Below are 6,599 nucleotides of genomic sequence, written 5' to 3' on the forward strand. Positions count from 1 at the left end.
ATCATAGGGGTAACCGAAAACAGGGAAGAAACAGAGAAAAAGGGAAAGCTCTGAATAATTCTTTTATTAATCAAGTTTAAATCATACAATTAGAGCTAAGCTCAACTATTTATACTGTAAGCCGTTGTAACATATTGAACTGAAGTTTGTTGCATGTATGAGTTGAGTTGGGCTAGGCCCATTACAGCTGGTTACAGCTAAGCATATAAACCAATACTTCCCCTACTTGACTTTTCCTGAGGATGAATGTCATGCCCCGATTTTTTTTTTTTTTTATGCCTAGAGCAGAAATAAGAGAGATCTCACACTCCCAAGCCTAAACATATGCAAACAATTGTATAACTAACATTTTTAAAGTAATCATAAACAAAAGGATCTCATTGAATAAAACCCGTCATCTGCTAGCACATTTCTTTTTGAATAAAATTTGGAGGTCTGCTCCCCGGTACCAATATGTAATTACATTCCAAAATAACCCAAAAGACTAGGACCTAACGCAAGATTACGTGGAGCATCTAACTAATAAAATAAAGACATACGAGTACTCTTGTGGTTACATTAGCTAGCAATTACTCAAAAAAAATTACATGCTCTGGATCTTTGACAAGGCTCTTCACGGCTCAGCTGGTAATACAGAGTCTGGAGTGCTATCTGAGGCCAAAAACAATCTATTGGTGAATAACATCCCATTTATCAAATTTAAATGCATTACTAAAAGAAAAGAATGAAATAACTTTAAATTTGAGTATTAATATGGCAAAGATTTAAGATCTATACAACGTACAGCTATAAATTAAAAAGGTTAAATATGTGATTAAACTCAATAAATCCGTAAAAACACTTTTCATAATAAAATAACTTGCAATACAAAAAGTATAAAATGTTATATCATATGTAGGACATCAACAGAACGAAACAACAAGCGCGGCTTGAAGCCACGAATACAAGCATGGACACACAGTCCATGAGAGGCAAGTAACCAATCAAGCGTAGCCGAAGCCACGAAACAAGCGCGGGAACTATGCCCACGAATAATCAAGTGAGCTCGAATTTACCATGGCGCGCCAAGGACTAACAGTACTGCTGCTAGTAACCAGCGTTCTGTATTCAGTCCTCTCAAAATATGTACAAGCATGCATGGGATCAATCGCTGACATATAAATATATGGATATATATATTATTTCTAATAATAAAATTCTTTAAAGAAAATTTTGTAACAGGTAATCCCCAAGATATGAATTTTCAAGTAACATCTTCAAAACCTCTATGCAAATTCCAAACATAACTATTAATTAACGGAATAAAGTGCCTGGTAAAGATTAAGAGTACATTTTGTTCGTCATAACAAGCAAAATTATTCTTTCAACAAGTAACATGTTAAGACATTTAATAAGTAAAACGAATTTGACAAGATTTTAAATATGATCACTTTGATAAAATGAAAAATAAAGAAAAACTGAAAGTTTAATTGAGTCAATAACAATAAAAGCTTACTCGTAAAATTTGTAATAATGGGATGTTATCCACTCACCTCTTGTGCTCCCACCTTTAAATGGTTTTGGTTTATAAAACCTTGAGATAAGTTCACTCCTCAATCCCCTAATAACCCAAAATCAAAATATCAAAGCTCCACTAAAAAAATAATCACAAACTTTCTCATTTATAAATTTTTTGACATCACATTTATACTTAGGATCAATATTTTAAATTATTATTATTTTTTTTTTATCTGACTTATACTCATACTTTTTGAATCATTCATCAACAACCTCAACCAACCTTAACAACCCAACCAAGAATATTGCAAACGTCTACGGATTAGCATGTGAGCTGGGAACATTACATATAACTTAACTCTACATAATCAATAGCACCACCCGTACTAACAAATTCAATCTCTCTATATATAAAGACTGCTAGCTCTTACGTCCTTCAACCACTTCATGGAGACCAATGATTATATCCTAATTAATCCAAATAATATCTATTTTATTCTCCTCCGTCAAGATATCATAGCAACACCTATCAACAATTCTTTTCCTCATGTAAGCATTTTACCAAGCATATTAAAGGCATTCAGAACTGGTTCACAGGACTAACATTCATCCAATCTAAGAACATTCCTCAAACACTTGTTTTTTTTCCCATTAACACGCATCATACGAAACAAAACAAACAGCACTACCCAACCACAAGCCTAAAATGATTCCTCTGATCAAGATTGTAAATTACCTTTCAACAAATAAGATCCTTCCTGCAACACCTCACTTTTCTATATATTAATAGGATCATTTTAACGTCTGTGAATCACTAACGCCAGGTTTCCGTCCTGGAAAAAGACAGGGAATTGTTTTTTTCTTTTAACATTGGAATCCGTTGATCAAATATTTCAACCCTTCAGATAATTGTTGAGTGATCCAATATCAACCCTGCTTTCAACTTAATCTATTATCACCTAAAATAATTTCATACTATACAATCTTATAATATTATATTAAAAAAAATAAAGCAACGCTCTTGGTTGACAGCATATACGTGCACCTGGCAATGCTCACTTCCTTCTTCTAGAGGATACAAAATAATATTTCCATAGAGCAAGTAAAGTTACTTGCCCATATATTTTGCTATACAATTTACAGAATTATAACAGGTATCTCTGATCTTCAACCAGCCCACCTTCTTCTTAAATAACCTTCTTGTCCTTCTAGCTACTAGCCTTCACTGTTCGTCATAAATTAGGGGGTGAGATTCTGAAGAATCCCCGTAGTAGTAATTTCCATCAAACAAATGTGCAGATTACATAAAGCATGCAAAACAAGCCAAAGTGGAACATAACCTTGCAAGCTAATGCAATTAAGCATTTATGCGCAATGACAGATAGAAAAGCTAAATAAATAATGCGCAAATACCTGGCGATCACTGCCCCATGTCTATTAGACAAGCTGAATAAATAATGCGCTAATAATTGACAATCACTGCCGCGCATATAATTGGCAATCACTGCCGCGCATATAATTGGCAATCACTGCAGCGCATATAATTGGCAATCACTGCCGCGCAAATAATTGGCAATCACTGCCCCATGTTTATCAGCTGCACGTGGTCACGGCTAAAAATCCATGCAAGGAATTAAGGATTACATGTTCTCATGCTTTTTGAATAGCAATATGGCACAAACAGACATGCAGCAATCATACACAAGTGTAAGAGAGGAAAGAACTACTACCTGAACCTTCTGCTTCAAAATCAAACCTTACTTGTTTCATTTCTCTTAGCTTCTTCGGTGGGCTTTTGCAGATATCAAAACCTATTATTTTAGTAAGGGTAGGTTAATGCTTGATCCAACATAATTTATAAATTAAATAACTCTCTTTAAATCCCAAATTTTCTTTAATCTCTACCATTACATAATAGTTGGTCGTCCTAGATAATTTTTCTTATTCAAACTATTCTCTTTGGAATGCTTCCTTCCTTAATTATCTCAACCCATACAGTTACTTTACTCAGTAACTGGTCATCTTGGTCAAAAATTTGTATTTGACTTTTACTTTTAAGAACAATTTCCTTAGTTTAGATCTGGAAGCACCTATTTAATATTTAAGAGCAATCAGCATATTAACTTTCTTATTCATCCTCTGGTTACTAATAAACATAGTTGACAACTTAATACATTTAATCCAAGACTTCCAAGTTCAAGAATAATTCCTACTTATTATTTAACCATCTGAAATTAGTGTACAGCTCTTGAAAACATGAAATACTCATTTTCAAATCATTTCCAGGTTCCTCAATATGAACCTCATGGCCTTACACGATACACACAGACACACACTTATACTCTCTAAACCACTTCTACATTTATCATTTGCAAATATCATTGCCTAACCCAAAACTGAAATCATATTTAAATCATTGATAAGCAAGACTCCCTATATAATCTATTTGGACTTCAATGTACCTCCTCCAATTCGGCAAACTCCACCCATTTAAATACTTGATCCCCTCTCATAGTTTAGGACAATTTTGTGCCTTATTCTGGAATTTTCTAGATTTAAAACCAATCTTCTAATCATCATTTCATAGTCCTTAATTATGACTTAAGAATCTAATATAGCTGCTTGACCTTGGAAGCACAATAAGCAACTGTATTCAAATTTTCCAGCTTTAATTCCACACTAAAACCATCACGTTGGAGTTCCTTACTTATGATAAGACTAGCTGAAATCATTATATAATAACAGCAATATTATTCAAATTCTAGGAGCATCAAACTCTCTTTATGTTTAAAAATCTGGATTTCTCAGCCCCCATAACACGCAAATATAAACTCCCTTTCGGCCAAACACAACAAAAATACCAGAGAACATTTGAACTCCAATCTCCAAGTGTAACCTTATCTATATCTGTGTATGTCTTCATCTTCCTCCCATATTAATTAATATTTACTGCAGCAACTTTTTCTTCTTAAATCACTGAACCAATCGGACACTTATACACATAGACTCTTATATATATATATATATATATATATATATATCATGCCTAAACTTCCTCCCAATTAACCATTTCAATTTCAATGTTTTCCGCTCATACTTCCCACGGCTTTCCCACACACACACACACACACACATTCACTAATATATATATATCCAAACTCAACTCCATTCAGCAGCAGAATCATCATCTTCCTTCAATTCATTTAGAACCCGAAACACACATATATAAATATATGTATTACTTCAATCTCCCCTGCACACAAAACCTCAATCCATAATTCCTACTAAAATTTTTTTTCCAACAATACGGTTGACTTAGGATAGAGGAGTAAGCCTTATTCAAACCGATACACACACATATGTATATACCTACACTCCTTCAGTTCTGAAAGACCCAACATATAACCCCATAACCAGAAAGTTTAAGCTCTGTTTTGGCTCACAAGAACAGAGCAAGAAATCCACATGCAACCACCATCATCAACATGCAACTTCATATTCATATAATACACGTTTCCTCTCTCCTAATACCTCAAACCCGATGCCTATGAACCCAGAAATCACATGCTCTGTTCGGGAATTCACGAAACAGAGATAATAGTGACATGCAAGCTTAAAAACCAGCGTCATTTACTTCAGTCTTGCCATATAACATGAATTCACTGATCTTTCTCTCCTTTCCTTCACATTCTCTCTCCACCCCAACTCTCTCTCTCCTCCATTGCAGCCAAACCACGCACAAAACCGAAAAGAAAAGGGTAGGAGAATGATCAGGAGGCTTACCTTGTAAGGTTAATCGGTTTGCATGTGACCCAAATACATCCGATCACCACCTCCGACACTTCTTCGTCGAGCTCTAGTTTTTCTCTGGTCTCTCTCCGTTTTAAGATTCAGGCAGCAATGAAATGGGGAAGGAAAATGAATTCTGATGGTTATAAGGACGGAGCAACACGTGCGAGCTGTGCACATGAGGCAATGGACCATTTTGCCTTTAATTATTCCTTATTTCTTATTCCCCCTTCCACATAATTTCCTGAATTTGTGAATCCAAAAATTAATCCATAGTATTTTATATGGATTTTCCTCATCCAATAACTTTTGTGACCCTTAAAGTAATTTTCATAAAAATTTCGGGCCAAAAATCATCTCTCAGCTATTTTTCCATAATTTCCAGAGAAAATAAACCATTCTTCTCTTAAAATTATCTATTAAAAATATTTAAGCCATTTTTGGGGAAATACCTTTTCCAAATGTCTCTAAACCCTAAAATCATTATTCCATAATTTTCCCCTTTTATTTGGCAAATAAATAATTTTAATAAATTTTTCTCTTTTCTACTCATCCCAAATCATAAAATTCACGGTGTTACACTTCCTACCTCTTCTAAGTAGGCCCAAGAGTTCTCCTTTCTGAAATTAACTAGATGTAACCGTGAAGGAGAGGAAATATGGCTCAAAATGCCTTTAATTGTGCACTTTAGCAGAACAGAATCATTTTTCCTTAAACAGGCGTAACTCTTGACAGCAGCAGAAAGAAAATGGCAATGAAGAGATACTAGAGGTGCTGAAAAATCTTGCAACTCCTCCTTGTGTTTCAGCTATGGAAATCGCTTAAGGAGGAAGAGAAAGAGAACAACGAACTGAAATATTAAGGAGGAAGAAGCAGATATTAGTGCGGAATAGGGGAAGGAAGAAAAGAGAGAGAAAAGAGGAAAAAAAAGGACCTTGAATGGAGGAGAAGACAGTGGCAGCGAACAACGACATCAGTGGAGTCGGACGGAGGTAAAGAGTGGCTGGGGTTTTCAGCTTTCAAGTCGCGAACCTTCTCCTACATCTACTCCCTCTTTCGCTGAACCAAAAACAAAAAGGACGATGACATTATTTATCTAATGCCACTTAGTTTTAGTGTTTTTTTTAAAGCATTTGGGGAACTCTTATAAAATAGGAGAAAAAAATATATTTTCCCTGAACAATTGGAGGATTCGAACCTGGGACCTTTAATCTTTTAGCACCACTTACTGCCAGCCATCTCCCACCTCCTTGTTGTGCTCCAACTATAACAATTTATATAATTATTATGTAAATTATAATAAAAGTTTCAGG

The 6,599-nt window shown here is 34.8% G+C and overlaps 1 long non-coding RNA gene across 1 annotated transcript; it reads right to left on the reverse strand.

The window, feature by feature from the left end:
* Positions 1-582: 582 nt before the first annotated feature.
* Positions 583-6,074, reverse strand: LOC114731881 (uncharacterized). Its single transcript, XR_003738944.1, has 3 exons — positions 5,876-6,074; positions 1,533-1,600; positions 583-651 (listed from the first exon to the last, which is right to left on the reverse strand). It is a non-coding gene; the product is annotated as an uncharacterized LOC114731881 (long non-coding RNA).
* Positions 6,075-6,599: the final 525 nt, after the last annotated feature.

The sequence above is a fragment of the Neltuma alba genome, unplaced genomic scaffold, assembly GCF_004799145.2.
Source record: "Neltuma alba isolate B1F8T4 unplaced genomic scaffold, ASM479914v2 tig00012859_pilon, whole genome shotgun sequence".
Classification (NCBI taxonomy): domain Eukaryota; kingdom Viridiplantae; phylum Streptophyta; class Magnoliopsida; order Fabales; family Fabaceae; genus Neltuma; species Neltuma alba.